Source organism: Melospiza melodia, chromosome 6, assembly GCF_035770615.1.
Source record: "Melospiza melodia melodia isolate bMelMel2 chromosome 6, bMelMel2.pri, whole genome shotgun sequence".
NCBI lineage: Eukaryota > Metazoa > Chordata > Aves > Passeriformes > Passerellidae > Melospiza > Melospiza melodia.
Window position 1 is genome coordinate 114,391 of NC_086199.1, and position 19,847 is coordinate 134,237.

Consider the following 19,847-nt stretch of genomic DNA (forward strand, 5'->3'; position numbering starts at 1 on the left):
AATGTGTTTATGATATATTTCTATACTTATATTTCTACCTTTATATTATTTGTATTTGTAATTTTTACACTAAAACACCTGCTTTGGCAAAGAAAAAACAAAACCATCCATTATTTTAAACTACCTAAATTTTTTTTATATTTATATTTATCATAATATACAACAAATGATAGATATAGATAGATAGATACATATATCACATACATATTTATATCTATTTTATATCCATTTCCTATAATATATTTAATAAAATATATGCAGTATTACGTGTATTATATACTTTACAATTCATGTTATTTTACATTTACAATTTATTATTAATTTTTGATATATCTGCATATAGTTGCAATACATTTATATATTTGTATTTTTGTTTGGGTTGTATTTACATTTATATTCTCTATTCATATATCTATAAACATACACAATACTCTATTAAAATTAGAGTAACTTATTGTAACATATAATGACTTATGTTACATGTTAAATTTTAAAAATTGACCGAATATATAAAAATAAAATTGGCCCATTCCCATTGCTACACATCTATTTCTTTTGTTTCAATATAGTTAGAGTCATAATTGCATATTTAAAATCCAATTCCTAAATGAAATGACAGAACAAACAGCATCAAATTCCCACCAATATCTTCCAAAAACATCAAGATACCTCCAACACCCAAACAAGTGTCAGCGAAAAAACAAAGAACACTCTTTTCAATAACAATTCTCATCACGACAGAAAAATGGAACCAAAATAAAAGAAAATCCTATAGAAACACACACAGAAAATTACAAAAAGTACTAAAAAAAAGTCAAACCAATCTACTCAACTCAAGACAGTGCCACTCACCCTGAACGACGTTACTAAAAAAAAATAAAAAACAACAAAATTCTACCTCTACACTAACTCAAAGAATAAACAATCCTCTGTAAAGATAACTTTAAAACCTGAACTAATTAACAAAATGGAAAAACATCTCAACCACTAAAAACTAAGAAATTAACTACCCAAATAAATAAATACTTTAAAAACCCACCATATAAATACCCATGTTTCCAAAAAAAACCCTGATAAACAATACGCAAATACATTAAAAGACAACAACAACAACAACAAAGGAAAATAAAGAAACCAACAACAAGAATAATACCAAAAAACAGATAAATCTGCAACAAAAAAATTATTCCCCACTGAATAAACCCATAGTGCCTCAAGTTATCAAAATAAAAATACCACCTAGAAACAAACACAAAGACTAAAGACAAACGTAACCATAAACAATGTCCCCCAAATTACCCGTAACCATAAAACATACACTACAATCAAACAAACCAAACAAATAAAAGCCCTGGAAGACGATAAACACACATGCAATTATCGAGATTAAAAACCCGCTGCTATGAACGACAGGACGCTACCCCAAGCCCCCCAAAACAAACACTACACACTCACGCTAATAAAAGCCACCGCAACAGAATTAAAATGCGAACCGCTGCTTCGCGCTACGACCCGTAAAAACCATTGCGCGCCCTTCTAAACATAATACCCCGGCAAAAAAATATATATCCGACTACAAAACTCAATCCAAAACAAACCATTATCATCCCTACCGGCACCGAGAACCGTGCCCACTCAGGAAGAACACCGTATCCCTTAGCGGACACCCGCTGCAAACCGAACCCAGCGATGCCATCAACGCCTCCAAAGCGCCTCCGAGCCACGGCACCGCCGAACTTGGAGCGGCCGAACCCCGCGCTCGCTGCCGGCCCCGGACGGAGCGCGGCTCCCGGCAGGAAAGCGGCTCCTGCGGCGGCTGCTCCGGTACGCGGGGCCGGCGCCGTCCCGGGGAGCCCCGCCCGCTGCCCCTGCCCGGCGGGGCCGGCACCGGGCCCGGGGCTACCGGCGGCGCCCGAGCCCCGCGCCCGGAGCGGACGGAGCGGCCGGCACCGCCCGGGCCGGCGCAGCAGCGCCCGCGCCGCCTCTGCCGCCCTTGGCCGGCCCGGCCCGGCTCCGCTCGGCTCCGCACGGCTCGCACCGGCGCAGCTCCGCCACTGCCGCCCTCGGCCGGCCCGGCCGCGCCGAATCCCCCGTGCGCCCCGGCAGCTGCCCGGGCCGTGCCAGCAGCGCTCCCGAGCGGGAACGTTCCGGGCCGGGCCGCGGGCACGAGGAGCGCCCTCCAATGCAGCGGCACAGCCCCATTGCAGCCCTGCAAACGCTGCCGGAGCTGCGGCTTCCCGCAACCAACCCCGAAACCGCAGACGGGGCGCACCTCACTTCAACAAGGGCAAAGAAATGTGTTCTCCCCTAAAATTTCACCCCCTAGAAGAGCAGAAAAGTAGGGGCGCTCCCCAAATGAAAGCCTTCGACTGATGGGAAAGGGCGATTTCGACCTCCATTCAAACCCTTGAAAAGGAGGGACACCAGGGCTGCCCCCGCCATTTAAACCCGAGGGTGGTGCAAATGGGGTGGCTGCCTTCAAATCAAACCCATAATGCCACAAGAATACTTTTCCCATTCCCCTTAGAATAGAACGCAGGGATTCCCTGTCACCCCCGGGATACCCCAACAGCCTGCAAAAGGCAGCTTTTCCTGCAATCAACACCCTTAAAACCACAAGTCAAGAGGGATCCCCTCAGGTCAAACGCAGACAATAAGAGAAGAGGAGCTGCTTCCTTCTCCTTAATCCCTTTTGTCCTCGCAAGCTCCATTTTTGTTCCTGGGGATCCGGGGAGGGACTGGCAAGATGAAATTGCAAAGGGGAAGGAGAAAATTCCCCGCTCCAAACCCACACGGGCTCACCTGTTCGGCTGCTGCTCCCCGGCACAAAGATTCGTCCCTCGGCGCCTCCTTTAAGCGATGCTCCACGTACCCAAGCGCGGATCCAGGTGGTGCCCCCGACCCTGTGGGAAGCTCCCGCAGTCCTTCCATGAGACAGCGCCGGGAGCGCCCCATAAACCCCTCCACTCAGCAGCTCCGTGCAAAAGGGAGCTGAGGCAAAGCCTCCCCCTAAAACAGCCTCGCCCCGGCAGGAGCCGGCCCCTCATCATCCTCACACTCACACCTGGGCTGCTCCGAGCCCCCATCATCCTCACAGCTCATACCTGGGCTGCTCCGAGACCCCATTATCCTCACACTCACACCTGGGCTGCTCCGAGCCCCCATCATATATTTTTCATATTTATATTCGCATTTATATTTAGAATTTATATTACTCTATAATAAAAATTATATTATATATTGCATCTCTTCATGTTACTTGCATAGATTTCTATTTCTATTCATAGTTTGGTATTATATCTTTATATCTCTATATATTTATTATATATTTCTGTATGTCGATTTACATTTCTATAGTACTTATATTATTTAAAATAAAACCCCTGCCTCTAACGAAATAAAAAGCAAAGACACCCCTTTCTTTAAAACACATTTAAAAGTTTAAAAATAATTTTGTTTGTCATAATTCTATTCACATCTATATTTGTAATTTTCGTTTGTTATATTTATAGATATTATATATATTGGAGAGAATACCTTTTTATATAATAACATATAGATTCTTTTGACACAATAGATTTCTTTTACTTATATTTATATGTATTAAATATTTATTGATATCGACATATATATGATATATTTGCATTTCTAGTTTTATATTTTTTATGAAATCTCCAGCCCATACCCCAATAAAAGCCAAACAATCCCCAATTTATTTAAACTATATTTAAACATAAATCCTGTCACGGCTGCATTGCACAGCAGTGCCCCAAGCTAATCTGACACTTGTTCATCCCCTGGACCTGAAACTGAACCCGCTCACCTTGATCGCACCTGGCAGAACCATTTTCGTACCTTTTTCTGGCATGTCTTGGTTTTGTTTTCTTTTGTCTTGAGTTTTTGTGGCCTTTATTGCCTCTCTTTTTTTCTGGCACTTCTTGGGGTTTTTTCTTCGTTTCTTCTTGCCCATCTTGGTGTTTTTTCTGGTTTTTCCTTGCCCCCCTTGGGGGTTTTTTTCAGGTTTTTTTTTTTTTTCCTGGGTTTTCCTTTTCTGGATTTTTTCTTTGCCATCTTGGTTTTTTTGTTGCGATTTTTTTTTCTTGCCCATCTTGGGGTTTTCCTCTGGTCTGTTTTCAGGGATTTTTCTTGCCCATCTTCGTTTTTTTTTTTTTTTTTTGTTGGTTTTTCTTTTCTTTTCTTCTTCTATTTTTTTTCCCCCTAGGTTTCTCCTTGCCCTCCTGGTTTTTGGGTTTTTTTATCTTCTTATCTTCCTTCCTTCCTTCCTTCCTTCCTTCCTTCCTTCCTTCCTTCCTTCCTTCCTTCCTTCCTCTCCTTCCTCTCCTTCCTCTCCTTCCTTCCTCTCCTTCCTTCCTCTCCTTCCTTCTTTTTTCCTTTCATTTCCTTTCCTTATTTTCTTTTTTTCTTTTTCTTTCTTTCTTTCCCTGCATTTCTAATCTTGGTTTTCCTTTCTAGCTTTAGAATAAAAAAGCAGCAGTAGTAACTTTCAGGCTACCTGGGAGTAAAAAAACCTCCAAAACGAAAATGATTTAAAGAAAACGATTTATTCCCTGGGAGCCTGAAATTTTCTACTGCTGCACATGACATAGAGCTTTTATTCCTTTTTATAGATAGTTGATATTTTATACTTTATACAGCGCCCCCTGCCGTGTGCACCGGCGCTCTGCAGGCACAGCGATCCCTGCCGTCTGCACAGGCGCACTGCATGCAGAGCGCTGCGGCGTCGTTCGGTTCTGTTTAATGAAACTCGGCTGAATTCGGCGTGGTTCGGCTCTTGGTCTAAACTCGTTTCAGTTCGGCTCTTCGGCTAAACTCGGTCGTATTCGGCACATTGTCTAAATGCGGCTCAAGTCGGCTACACTCGGCTATCGGTTCCAGTCGGCTATCATCGGCTCTTGGTGTAAACTCGGCTGTTTTCGGCCGCACTGGGCTCTTCGGCTCAACTCGGCTGTTTTCGGCCACACTCGGCTCTTCGGTGAAACACGGCTGTTTTCGGCCGCACTCGGCTCTTCGGGGAAACTCGGCTTTTTCCGGCCACACTCGGCTCTTCGGGGAAACTCGGCTCTTTCCGGCCACACTCGGCTCTTCGGGGAAACTCGGCTCTTTCCGGCCACACTCGGCTCTTCGGGGAAACTCGGCTCTTTCCGGCCACACTCGACTCTTCGGCTCTTCGGAACTATTCGGCCCGGCTCGGCTCCCTCAGGGCGGGAAAGCGGACGTGAGAGGACCCCGGCACAGCGAGGCGTTTACCCAGATGCCTCTCACAAACCCGCCAAAATACGCCCGCCCGCGGAGCCCCTGAGCCCACAGCATGTCTCGGGTACACATGAAACGCCACAGAAAAATCCGTCGGGGCCGCCATGACGTCGGTATTCCGTGCAGGCAGTGCAGTTAAACACCCACACGGTCCTCCACTTCCCCGCCCTTTTCGCCGCCATGCTGAGAAGGTCAAACAAAACTCCGCGACATCGCCCACGCGCCACTCCCAAGCTGGCCGCCTCTAGCTGCACGGCTGCAGTACCGCGCTCTGCCCACAAGGCGGCAGCACTGCCGCCCGCCCCAGCCGGGGGCGCAGCGCGCCTCGGGGCTGCGGCAGCGAAGGCGGCAAAAAAGAACAGGGGCGACCCCCGCCGAAAACTGCTCTGAAATAAATGCCCCAAAACAACCGGGAAGAGGGAAAAAAACCGTCTGCCTCTAATCTAATAGGATAAAAGACAAAACAAAACAAAACACAACACAAAAAAAATTATTAAAAAAAATATTTAAATATTTTTTAAAATATTTTTTCATATTAATATTCACATTTCTATTTACAACGTATATTGATGTACACTGTCCATTTATACATTTCTTTTTATAAATACATTTCTATTCCATATTGCATATATCCCTAAAACTTAAATTTATTTGTATATTTTTATAAATATTTTCACATAGTAAGTATACATTTCTGTTACGATTTTTACTTCGGTAACACTTGGATTATTTAAAATAAAACCTTTGCCTCCATCCACATTAAAGCCAAAAAGAACCCCTTTCTTCCAAACTGTACTTAAATATTTTATAAAATTCTATTTTTCAGGTTCATATTCACATTTACATTTAAAATGTATACTTATGTATACTGTTATTTGTATTCTTCATTACATCACTTCCTATTATTTGTATTTATTTATATTTTGTGTTTATATATATATTTATATCTTGATTGTATATCTCAATATTTAGAAATATATAACAATATCTACATTCATACTATTTAAAATAAAAACCCTGCCTCTAACACAACAATAAAAAAAAACCGAACCCTTTCTTTTAAAAAATATTTAAATAGATTTTATCCTAATGTTCAATTGTTATATTCATATTTGTATTTATAATGTATATTAATGTATATTGCTTACTTATATATTTATCTTTACCAATGTCAATTTATAAATAAATTTATATTCTATATTACATCCGATGCGAGTAGGTATTTATATTTTTTATATTTTTTTATTCATATTTTTATATGGATTAAATATTTCTGCGTCAAGATTTTTACTTCTGGAACACGTATAATATTCAAATTAAAAACCCTGCCTCTACTTAAATAAAAGCCAAAACATTCCATTTCTTTTAAACGATATTTACATATTTTTATATTTATATTCCCATTTATAATTTATATTGCCATTTAATGTTATTTATATTCCATGCCACAACTCCTCATATTACTTACATATATTTATATTTAAATTTATATTCATAGTTTAGCAATTTCTCTTTATATATTTATTATATATTTCTATCTTAAGATCCACATTTCTATATTGCTTATATTATTTAAAATAAAACTCCTGCCTCTAACCAAATAAAAACCAAGGACACCCCTTTATTTGAACCAGATTTAAAATTTACGAAGTAAATTTATTTTTCAAAATTATAATGATATTTATATGGATATTTTTATTTATTTTATGCATAGATTTTATCTATATTAGAGGGAATACCTTCTAATATAATCATAGAAATATATTTTCTGTATTATACATATTTTCTTACTTATATTTCTTTAAATTAAATATGTATAGATATTTGTATTTCTATATATATTTGTATATCTGAATTTATATTTTATTGCTATCATTTAAAAACCCCAGCCTATACCCTAATAAAACTGCCCAATTTACTTTAACTCTATTTAAATATTTTTATATTTACAATCTATATTTATATATCTTTGTGTATATATATATAAAATAGACTATCATTTATCTATATGATAACATGTTACAATTATATACCATATATTATAGTTTTATGTATGTATCTGTTATCTATATTTATGTTTACCACTCTAATGTTATATTTATTTTTAAATGTATATTTATTTCTATTTTCATCTCTACATTAAACCATGTCAGTTCATTAACCCGACGCACCAGAGCCACAACAATACTGTACCTTTGTCAGCACCGGCACGCAGCACACGCCCATCCCATCGCAGCACAGCAAAACAAAACCTATTTCTGTTACTAACGGAACAAATATCCCACAACGTCACTGAACCCTAATAAAAACTCAAATAAACCTAACTGTAAATAAATTTTAAATCCCACTATAAAGTAGCCCAAAACCTCCGCACATGCTCATCATAAACTTCCTCCTAAACCAGTATCTCAAAAACCCCAAAAAACTCAAACACACCTTGAAAATGACACAACTGCTAATAAAAACAAACACCCATTAAAAATTAAATCAAACCAACGCACTAGACTCAAAACTGCACAACTGACCCTAAACATTACTAAAAAAAGTCCCCAAAGCTCTACCTTTATGTTAATGCACAAATAATAACATGTAATCTATAAAAGTTATTTCAAAAAATTAAAAAAAATAATTAAAACCATGAAAATAAAAAACCTAAACTATTAAAATATTAAAAAATATCACTACCTAAATTAAAAAACATATTGCCTATAAAAACCCACCATATAAATGCCCCTGTCCCAAAAAATAAAAATAAAAAAAGCTATTGAACCACAAAGAAATCAGAACTTAGGAACACCAAAACCATAATGTTCAAGAACTCACACCACATCCCTTATCATACACCAACTACAAACAAGATAAAGCAATACAATGAATTCTTAAAAACCACCTTAAAACCACTACATTGAAAAACATTTCAAAAATTAAAAACTGCATCTAACAAAAGCCATCTAATAAATTCACACCCAAAACTCCAGCAGCCCAGCTGGCCCTACCAAAGCTCTAGGTTCATACATACAGTAAACAAAACCAAAATCCCAGTAATACCCATCAGAAATCTATGAAAGAACCCTACTGAAATTAATCCTGCCTCAAATACAAACCAACCCATCCAGAAAGTCAGCTTCACTCAAAAAACAATTTACACAGAGTTAATAATACCAAGAAATGAAACAACACACCATATACCACCAATGAATATCATAGTGAAGGAAAAAAAAAACACTACATTTTTTCCTTTTTGTTTTTTAAACTAACTTCTTTTATTAGCTAGAACAAAAGATTTTGCCAGGACTGTAACAACAACAACAACCTCTTTTTCTTCTTCTCCTTCTGAGATGTCCCTTCTCACTCCCAAATTCCTCTCAACTCCTGAGTTTACATCCAAGCAAAAAGCAAAATTCCTGCACTCGTCCCTCCGATGCTCCTGTCAGATTCTCTGTTTCCCTCCACATCTTCTTACACTTTCAGTCCTCACGCTGTCCCGCCGTGATGAGTCTGACAGAAGAATTGGCACATGTTAACAGAGCATTTCCCTCCCTCCCTCCGCTTTCCTCAGCGCATTTCAATCCATCCCAGGCCTGCAGTGATGCACGCTCACCCCAAAGCTCACAGCAAGCATGCAGCAGCTCAGGCTCACTCGGCTCCAGGGCCCAGAGCCTGCAGGCCCTGCAGCTGCCACACGGATGGACCTGGTTCCCTCCCCGGGTGCCCAGAGGGAAACCTGAGGGCAGGCGTCCACCCCGAGGGGGCACCCGCAGCCCCGGGCAGGCATGGAGTCGCCGGCTGCTCTCTGGGGACGACACCCTCCCTGCAGGCCACACTGCCTCGGCCTCTCCCTCCCTGGGGGACAGGCACCTCCAGGGTCTGTGACCAGCCCCCTTCCGTCAGCATCCAGGGGCTCTGTCAGAGCCAGAGGGCTCAATTCGTGGTGAGTACCGATGGCACACAAACGGCAGCCCGAGGAAATCGTGTTCTGGCCTCTAAGTGCTTGGGACAGGGTCTGATTTTTTGTTTTGTACTTGTATGATGATTAGTACAACAGGGCTCTGATGGATGACATGGCAACAGAGAATTAAAAACTCCTCGACAGGATTACATCGACTTCTAGGAAAAGACAAAAGCTTAGGACCCTTCTGAAATCTACTTTTAATCCAAAGCACGGGGATTGTCAGCATGCTGCACCTTCCAGCTTTTCAAAGCAGCTTACCTCTGAAGACCAGGAAACATTGATTTCTACAGAAACAATGGGCAACCCCCAGGCTAATGTCAGCACTACTGTTTAATAGGGGACCTGCCAGCGTGCCAGTCCAGCTTCAAGTGTGCTTTACTTCAGTCTAACGTCCCCACAAAATTCTTCTCACATCTTCCAACCCTGAAATCTTATTTTCCCCTAAATCTTCTCTTCATTAGCAATTTCCAAGTAACATGGTATTTTTACAACATTCAAAAATGTCATGCTGGACTGTGCTAGAGAGTAATCTGCAAATATAAGCTTAGCAAAGTTTGAATTGACTTGAACAGAGAAAAAACCTACAAGTGAACACCTACACCTGCCTACAAAGAGCTAACAAGCCCCTGGCAGCTGCCAGCATCAAAGCACAGCGGATGTTTCTAATACAGGGTAAGGATAACAACATCACCTTCTGTTCTCTCCAGCTTCTTTTCCCTGCAGTCATATTTTGCTTCTTATGATTTTTTTAGTCTCTGTATCTTCTTGGACAGCACCGAGCCCGATGACAAGGATACGAGAGTCTTTCCCTGCCGTAGGGAGAGAACCAGGAAAACAGTTAAAATAAGAACAGGGCAGTTTGAAATTCGTACTTGCAACGAGAAGCAGCGCCTAACCAACAGAACAAAAGTAAACAAAGCACGACACCTCCCTGGGGACAGAAGACTTATAAACTCTCCAGGATTCACAATTCTAGCCACCAACCCCTTCAGGACAGCAGGCAAGTGTCCCCTGGGGTGGTGCTGCACCAAAGAACCATCTGAGAGGTTCCAAAGAGTGAAATGCACAATATTTTGCAAAGACAAAAAATCCTGCAAAATAACAAAAATACAATAGATGTAAACTACAGGGCAAGAGTACAAGTGTTCACTTTAAGAGCTGGAACCATCCAGGTGAGCACCTGATAACTGGATCCTCACCAGAGTTTGAACCCTTCAGGACACAGAAGGGTTTTCCCCAGGAATTTCACAGACTGAGTTTTGATAGAAGCACGCTCGCCGGATTCTCAGAAATGTCGCCCATTCTCCAGGTGTCTGGAGAGAACTGCAAATGGCTCTCACGTAGTTGGAGCTGGTTCTGTAAGGTCTCAGGGTGAATTTCACCAGATGCAACTGAATTGGGCAACTCCCAGTGAGACAGAGGGAACCCAAAGCTTGTTTTACCCAAACCTTGGGTAAGCAGAGCTGCAGCAAATACTGAGGAAACAGACATAACAGGGTAAAAATAATAAAACTATTGCTTTTTCTTTAATCTTGCCTTTTTTTTTTTTTTTTTATTCAGATGAGCAAAACAATGAAGGAGAAGGTGAAAAACTCACCATTACTGAACATTTCATCATCTCTAAGCTGAGCATCCTTAGCATAGAGGACTCCAGAGTTAAAATTCACTGATCCCTGGGAAATAAAACCAAATATATGACAAACAGTCAAACAGAAGGCGTAAAAATTTGTTTCCTCTACGGACTTTCAAGTACGTATCTTTGTATATATCCTACACATTACAACATACACTTTACACCATCTCCTAATATATAATAATTTACCTTTAAACTTTGATAGTATAGTGTGGAGAAATGGCTCCATGACAGAGGTCACGCAGACATTCGCTCGTTAGCCGACCAGGAGCTGGGAAAGTACCGAACACAGGTATTTTTGAGTTTTGCACCTGCAAGATAGCGTGTGCCTGGGCCTAGCTGGGTAGGATAACAAGTAGACAGAGAGACGTGGGAAATAGGGAATGTAGGCCCAAAGGAATGAGGAAGAGTTGATGGTATAGTTTAACCAATAGATCGCTTGGCTTACAGAATATTCATAAGCTTATTATGTGCTGTATAAGTGTCTGATACTCTCTGCAATAAACATAGCTTGCTGATCTCATATTGAGTGTCCGAGTCTTCCCTCACCCAAGAGTATAGCATAAAATTATTAACTAAAATTGGTGATCTATTATTATTATTAAGTTGTGCTTAAAGTTATTTTTGCTGTCATGTTCAAAACAATTTTTTTTTTTTTACTGTAATGAATGAGCAATTGATCTCAAAGTCATCACAAGCCCATCAAAAAAACAAAGCTCTATTCACCGGGCAGGTCTGTGAGCTAGAGGGTAGTTAGGCTTGTACTTACCTCTTGCTGTTCATGAACCAATAAATCCTGTCAACAAAACCAGGATCTTTAGCCCACTCCTATTAAAGATTCTACAAGGATGATGGTTTGATTTGTGTTTAGAAGTTTAGATTTAAAATGGCCAGTTCAATGGATAAATAAAGACAGTTGAAGTAGTATTACTTTACTATTATTATTATTATTATTATTGGTATTAGTATTATCAGCTACTGGAAGAAACAAACCAGTAGTATCTATACTTAATTACTTCTATTTCCAGAAAACAATAAAGAAAAAGAACCAAACCAGAAAAAGTCACTTCCTACCTTTTGTATCTCAGGATGATGAATTTCTCTTGGGCACTTCTCCAATTTATCAAGACTCATAGCACTGAAAGGCAAACAAAACAGTGCTTTATAGAAGGCCAAGTGCACGTTTCAAGGCTGAACCACCAACTGATTGCAGTGACAGCAGTTACAACATGAATCAGTCCAAGGGCCTCTCTTAAATGGAATGGAATGTTTTGTGGAACTGCCATTTCTTTCCCAAAATACTAACTTCCAACACTTCCTAAACTTATTTTGCATTTTAAAAACAGAAATTAGTAAGACTCTGTGTGGACATCAGGTTTATTTCCTTCTAATGCACAGAGCTCTGTTCCATCATCCTTCACTTTGGCTCTACACAGAATCATGGTGAGCTTTTTAGGAGTGCTCAATAATCAATTCTATTTCTTTTCCTAGTTCTCTCTCTTCTTCAATAATTAAAGGCAAGTCAAATGAAAAATGACAAGTTCAGCATCAGAGTCACACTTTTCCCCTTTGTCTGCTCAAGAACAGGCTTTAAATCCACTTATTGCTGCCTTCAACGATTCAGACTTGCAAAACCATTCTTACATGTTTTACAGGTTTATCATAAAACCCACAGAACACAAGCTCTGAATTACAGGAAAAGGTACACAGGCAAATATCTAAACTGATTACTTATTTGAAAACACATACCTTAATTCAGATTGCACCCAGAATGTTTCTGTGGGACACTAAGGGAGACATATTTTGTGAGTACCCTGTAAACGAGAAAAGCTAGCATAGATTACAGGACATACTCACTTTTTCTGCATATTCAGATAGAATTATTAATAAAAACAATTAAGTTTAAAAAGAAGGAAGATAACCAAGGTAATTTTACTCAGCTATATTTACTCCCGATTTAGAGAAAAAAAAAAAGGCCCGGGTGCTGCAAAGAAAAAAAAAGTGAACCACAAACGCTTACAGTAGAATTTTAAAACAATCGCTTGGATAAAAGAATCTTATGGAACGTGAAGTAGAAAAAAAGTGAAACCACTATCAGACCTGCCTATTTTCTCACCAGTGTACAAGAAAATCCTAAAAGCAGTATGAAGTCACTGCCTAAAACCGGTCATGGGATGTAACCAAGAACAATTTAGGCATTTGCTAATCTAGACAGAAACCTTTTCTGGATGCTAGTGTCAAATCACAAGTTTTGTCTTTCAGAAGCTCGACAATGCTGGAAAGCATTTTCTCCGGGGCTCGGGAGGGCAGGGGCGGAAGGGGGGGTGACTTTGCAGCTCGCACCTGTGCCATCCGAAGCACACAGCCCGCCCGCTCCCTGCGCTGGGCATTCTCCCGGCCATCTCTGGGTGTCCCGCTCAGCGCCGCTCCATCCGCTGTCACGGCACAAAGAGCCACGAGCACTAACGCAGGCAGCAGCCCCGTCATGCCGGCGATACCGCAGCGCTCCCTGCTCGCAGCGCCCAACACGCGGCGGAGCCGCCTCCGCCCGCAGCACCGGCAGCAGCCCGAGGGAGACGGCTGCAGCTCGGGGGCTCCTCCGGCGCCTCCGCCAGCCCGAGGGCAGCCGCCCCACCGGGACCGCGGGAGCACCCGGCGCCGCTCGCCCGGGGCGGCTCCTGCAGCTCCCGGCCCGCGGCAGCAAAGCACCGCCTCGCCCTCCGCCATCGGCGGGCGGCAGCGCCCCCGCCCCCGGCACCACTGTGTGCGGCCGAGGAACCGGGCGGACGCTCCTTCCGCGCTGCTCAGCTCCGCGCGGGCGGCCAGACGGAGGCTGCGCCCCTCCAGCGTCGCTGTCCCGCGCGGGAGAGGCGCCGGCAGCTGCGCGCGCACAGCCCCGCGCGACCGCCTGGCACGCCAGCCACTCATGTGCCGCGTCGGCCGTTGCGTCACACGCCGCGTCGGTAGCACGGCCTGCCGGGAGTTGTAGTCTCGGGCTGACAGCCACCGCTCCGTCCCCCGGGAGCCACCGGGACCTGCACTCCCTCCTGGGCATCAAACGGGTCCTTCGCCCCAGGGCGGGGAAGGACCTGAGGCAGCACCGCTCCTCCCGAATGCCCTCTCTTTTTCCTTCCAACTCTTTTTACTTTTTTCACTCTGTTTTTCACCACTTCCCTTCCCTTTTCCTTTTCCCTTTCCCTTCCCTTTCCTTTCCCCTTTCTTGTATTTCTAATCTTGGTTTACCTTTCCACCTTTAGAATAAAAAAGCAGCAGTAGAAACTTTCAGGCTACCCGAGAGTAAAAAAAAAACTCTGCAAAACGAAAATGATTTAAAGAAAACTATTTATTCCCTGGGAGCCTGAAATTTTCTACTGCTGCACGTGACACAGAGCTTTTATTCCTTCTTATAGATAGTTGATATTTTATATAAATTTATAGTTTATATTGATGCATTATATTAATAACTATATATAATATGCACCTTATTCAAAAAATATACGGGAATTATTTTTTAAATTATTTACCATATCTACTGCTACAACTTATTTTTCCTTATATTTCTAATTTTTATATAAATCTTTAATGTGTTTATGATATATTTCTATACTTATATTTCTACCTTTATATTATTTGTATTTGTAATTTTTACACTAAAACACCTGCTTTGGCAAAGAAAAAACAAAACCATCCATTATTTTAAACTACCTAAATTTTTTTTATATTTATATTTATCATAATATACAACAAATGATAGATATAGATAGATAGATACATATATCACATACATATTTATATCTATTTTATATCCATTTCCTATAATATATTTAATAAAATATATGCAGTATTACGTGTATTATATACTTTACAATTCATGTTATTTTACATTTACAATTTATTATTAATTTTTGATATATCTGCATATAGTTGCAATACATTTATATATTTGTATTTTTGTTTGGGTTGTATTTACATTTATATTCTCTATTCATATATCTATAAACATACACAATACTCTATTAAAATTAGAGTAACTTATTGTAACATATAATGACTTATGTTACATGTTAAATATTAAAAATTGACCGAATATATAAAAATAAAATTGGCCCATTCCCATTGCTACACATCTATTTCTTTTGTTTCAATATAGTTAGAGTCATAATTGCATATTTAAAATCCAATTCCTAAATGAAATGACAGAACAAACAGCATCAAATTCCCACCAATATCTTCCAAAAACATCAAGATACCTCCAACACCCAAACAAGTGTCAGCGAAAAAACAAAGAACACTCTTTTCAATAACAATTCTCATCACGACAGAAAAATGGAACCAAAATAAAAGAAAATCCTATAGAAACACACACAGAAAATTACAAAAAGTACTAAAAAAAAGTCAAACCAATCTACTCAACTCAAGACAGTGCCACTCACCCTGAACGACGTTACTAAAAAAAAATAAAAAACAACAAAATTCTACCTCTACACTAACTCAAAGAATAAACAATCCTCTGTAAAGATAACTTTAAAACCTGAACTAATTAACAAAATGGATAAACATCTCAACCACTAAAAACTAAGAAATTAACTACCCAAATAAATAAATACTTTAAAAACCCACCATATAAATACCCATGTTTCCAAAAAAAACCCTGATAAACAATACGCAAATACATTAAAAGACAACAACAACAACAACAAAGGAAAATAAAGAAACCAACAACAAGAATAATACCAAAAAACAGATAAATCTGCAACAAAAAAATTATTCCCCACTGAATAAACCCATAGTGCCTCAAGTTATCAAAATAAAAATACCACCTAGAAACAAACACAAAGACTAAAGACAAACGTAACCATAAACAATGTCCCCCAAATTACCCGTAACCATAAAACATACACTACAATCAAACAAACCAAACAAATAAAAGCCCTGGAAGACGATAAACACACATGCAATTATCGAGATTAAAAACCCGCTGCTATGAACGACAGGACGCTACCCCAAGCCCCCCAAAACAAACACTACACACTCACGCTAATAAAAGCCACCGCAACAGAATTAAAATGCGAACCGCTGCTTCGCGCTACGACCCGTAAAAACCATTGCGCGCCCTTCTAAACATAATACCCCGGCAAAAAAATATATATCCTGTTATGAACAAAAACTCGGTTAATATTTTTTATGAGAAAAAGTTTCAAAAAGGCAGCCAGACCACTGGCCCTGCCCAAGTTCTGTGTGTTTTGTTATTGTAATCACGGGTCGTTGTCGTTAATGGTTGTTTTTGTATTAGTAAAAGCCCTGGCCGGGGCGAGGTAATGGCCCTTCTCCTGGGTGGGGACCTTGCCCGAAGCTAAGTTGTACCTTTCCCAGAATAGTGAAGACACCTGAGAAGGTGGGGGGGGGGGTTATGCAAAGTGACTCGCAAGACCAGAATGCTTTGTGAGACCCCCATCTCCAAACTCATGGAGAAACCCCAAAAACAACGAGCCACCTAAGAGTTGAGAGACTAGAGTGATGTCTGGACGTGAGGAACCGAGTGCTGAGCCTGCAGAGACGCAGAACACCTTCGGACCCTCTCGCCCTGACCATGGGAGTTGACCCCGGAGCTGAGACCAGGCCGACTGAGTGAGAGAAACCAACATCTGACACCATCTTATGGGATCAGGAGACCCAAAAAGGCTCCCAAGAGGATCTGATCCCCAGCTCTGCCCCTGGTGGACAGAGCTGCGCATATCCTCCTCCTCTGAGTCGCCCTGGGAGACGACGGACGCTGCAGACCCGTCGAGCCGCCCAATCCTGAGCTGATCACTTTTTAATTAAGGCATTACACAGCAGAAGAAGTCTCCTGGCCCTGTTTATTTCATATCCGACTACAAAACCCAATCCGAAACGAACCTTTATCATCTCTACCGGCACCGAGAACCGTGCCGCTCAGGAAGAACACCATATCCCTTAGCGGACACCCGCTGCAAACCGAACCCAGCGATGCCATCAACGCCTCCAAAGCGCCTCCGAGCCACGGCACCGCCGAACTTGGAGCGGCCGAACCCCGCGCTCGCTGCCGGCCCCGGACGGAGCGCGGCTCCCGGCAGGAAAGCGGCTCCTGTGGCGGCTGCTCCGGCACGCGGGGCCGGCGCCGCCCCGGGGAGCCCCGCCCGCTGCCCCTGCCCGGCGGGGCCGGCACCGGGCCCGGGGCTACCGGCGGCGCCCGAGCCCCGCGCCCGGAGCGGACGGAGCGGCCGGCACCGCCCGGGCCGGCGCAGCAGCGCCCGCGCCGCCTCTGCCGCCCTTGGCCGGCCCGGCCCGGCTCCGCTCGGCTCCGCACGGCTCGCACCGGCGCGGCTCCGCCACTGCCGCCCTCGGCCGGCCCGGCCGCGCCGAATCCCCCGTGCGCCCCGGCAGCTGCCCGGGCCGTGCCAGCAGCGCTCCCGAGCGGGAACGTTCCGGGCCGGGCCGCGGGCACGAGGAGCGCCCTCCAATGCAGCGGCACAGCCCCATTGCAGCCCTGCAAACGCTGCCGGAGCTGCGGCTTCCCGCAACCAACCCCGAAACCGCAGACGGGGCGCACCTCACTTCAACAAGGGCAAAGAAATGTGTTCTCCCCTAAAATTTCACCCCCTAGAAGAGCAGAAAAGTAGGGGCGCTCCCCAAATGAAAGCCTTCGACTGATGGGAAAGGGCGATTTCGACCTCCATTCAAACCCTTGAAAAGGAGGGACACCAGGGCTGCCCCCGCCATTTAAACCCGAGGGTGGTGCAAATGGGGTGGCTGCCTTCAAATCAAACCCATAATGCCACAAGAATACTTTTCCCATTCCCCTTAGAATAGAACGCAGGGATTCCCTGTCACCCCCGGGATACCCCAACAGCCTGCAAAAGGCAGCTTTTCCTGCAATCAACACCCTTAAAACCACAAGTCAAGAGGGATCCCCTCAGGTCAAACGCAGACAATAAGAGAAGAGGAGCTGCTTCCTTCTCCTTAATCCCTTTTGTCCTCGCAAGCTCCATTTTTGTTCCTGGGGATCCGGGGAGGGACTGGCAAGATGAAATTGCAAAGGGGAAGGAGAAAATTCCCCGCTCCAAACCCACACGGGCTCACCTGTTCGGCTGCTGCTCCCCGGCACAAAGATTCGTCCCTCGGCGCCTCCTTTAAGCGATGCTCCACGTACCCAAGCGCGGATCCAGGTGGTGCCCCCGACCCTGTGGGAAGCTCCCGCAGTCCTTCCATGAGACAGCGCCGGGAGCGCCCCATAAACCCCTCCACTCAGCAGCTCCGTGCAAAAGGGAGCTGAGGCAAAGCCTCCCCCTAAAACAGCCTCGCCCCGGCAGGAGCCGGCCCCTCATCATCCTCACACTCACACCTGGGCTGCTCCGAGCCCCCATCATCCTCACAGCTCATACCTGGGCTGCTCCGAGACCCCATTATCCTCACACTCACACCTGGGCTGCTCCGAGCCCCCATCATATATTTTTCATATTTATATTCGCATTTATATTTAGAATTTATATTACTCTATAATAAAAATTATATTATATATTGCATCTCTTCATGTTACTTGCATAGATTTCTATTTCTATTCATAGTTTGGTATTATATCTTTATATCTCTATATATTTATTATATATTTCTGTATGTCGATTTACATTTCTATAGTACTTATATTATTTAAAATAAAACCCCTGCCTCTAACGAAATAAAAAGCAAAGACACCCCTTTCTTTAAAACACATTTAAAAGTTTAAAAATAATTTTGTTTGTCATAATTCTATTCACATCTATATTTGTAATTTTCGTTTGTTATATTTATAGATATTATATATATTGGAGAGAATACCTTTTTATATAATAACATATAGATTCTTTTGACACAATAGATTTCTTTTACTTATATTTATATGTATTAAATATTTATTGATATCGACATATATATGATATATTTGCATTTCTAGTTTTATATTTTTTATGAAATCTCCAGCCCATACCCCAATAAAAGCCAAACAATCCCCAATTTATTTAAACTATATTTAAACATAAATCCTGTCACGGCTGCATTGCACAGCAGTGCCCCAAGCTAATCTGACACTTGTTCATCCCCTGGACCTGAAACTGAACCCGCTCACCTTGATCGCACCTGGCAGAACCATTTTCGTACCTTTTTCTGGCATGTCTTGGTTTTGTTTTCTTTTGTCTTGAGTTTTTGTGGCCTTTATTGCCTCTCTTTTTTTCTGGCACTTCTTGGGGTTTTTTCTTCGTTTCTTCTTGCCCATCTTGGTGTTTTTTCTGGTTTTTCCTTGCCCCCCTTGGGGTTTTTTTCAGTTTTTTTTTTTTTTTCCTGGGTTTTCCTTTTCTGGATTTTTTCTTTGCCATCTTGGTTTTTTTGTTGCGATTTTTTTTTCTTGCCCATCTTGGGGTTTTCCTCTGGTCTGTTTTCAGGGATTTTTCTTGCCCATCTTCGTTTTTTTTTTTTTTTTTGTTGGTTTTTCTTTTCTTTTCTTCTTCTATTTTTTTTCCCCCTAGGTTTCTCCTTGCCCTCCTGGTTTTTGGGTTTTTTTATCTTCTTATCTTCCTTCCTTCCTTCCTTCCTTCCTTCCTTCCTTCCTTCCTTCCTTCCTTCCTTCCTTCCTTCCTTCCTTCCTTCCTTCCTTCCTTCCTTCCTTCCTTCCTTCCTTCCTTCCTTCCTTCCTTCCTTCCTTCCTTCCTTCCTTCCTTCCTTCCTTCCTTCCTTCCTTCCTTCCTTCCTTCCTTCCTCTCCTTCCTCTCCTTCCTCTCCTTCCTTCCTCTCCTTCCTTCCTCTCCTTCCTTCCTCTCCTTCCTTCTTTTTTCCTTTCATTTCCTTTCCTTATTTTCTTTTTTTCTTTTTCTTTCTTTCTTTCCCTGCATTTCTAATCTTGGTTTTCCTTTCTAGCTTTAGAATAAAAAAGCAGCAGTAGTAACTTTCAGGCTACCTGGGAGTAAAAAAACCTCCAAAACGAAAATGATTTAAAGA

The 19,847-nt window shown here is 42.3% G+C and overlaps 1 long non-coding RNA gene across 1 annotated transcript; it reads right to left on the reverse strand.

Annotated features, from left to right (window-relative positions):
* Positions 1-7,157: 7,157 nt before the first annotated feature.
* Positions 7,158-16,922, reverse strand: LOC134419957 (uncharacterized). Its single transcript, XR_010028205.1, has 3 exons — positions 16,758-16,922; positions 9,918-12,673; positions 7,158-8,772 (listed from the first exon to the last, which is right to left on the reverse strand). It is a non-coding gene; the product is annotated as an uncharacterized LOC134419957 (long non-coding RNA).
* Positions 16,923-19,847: the final 2,925 nt, after the last annotated feature.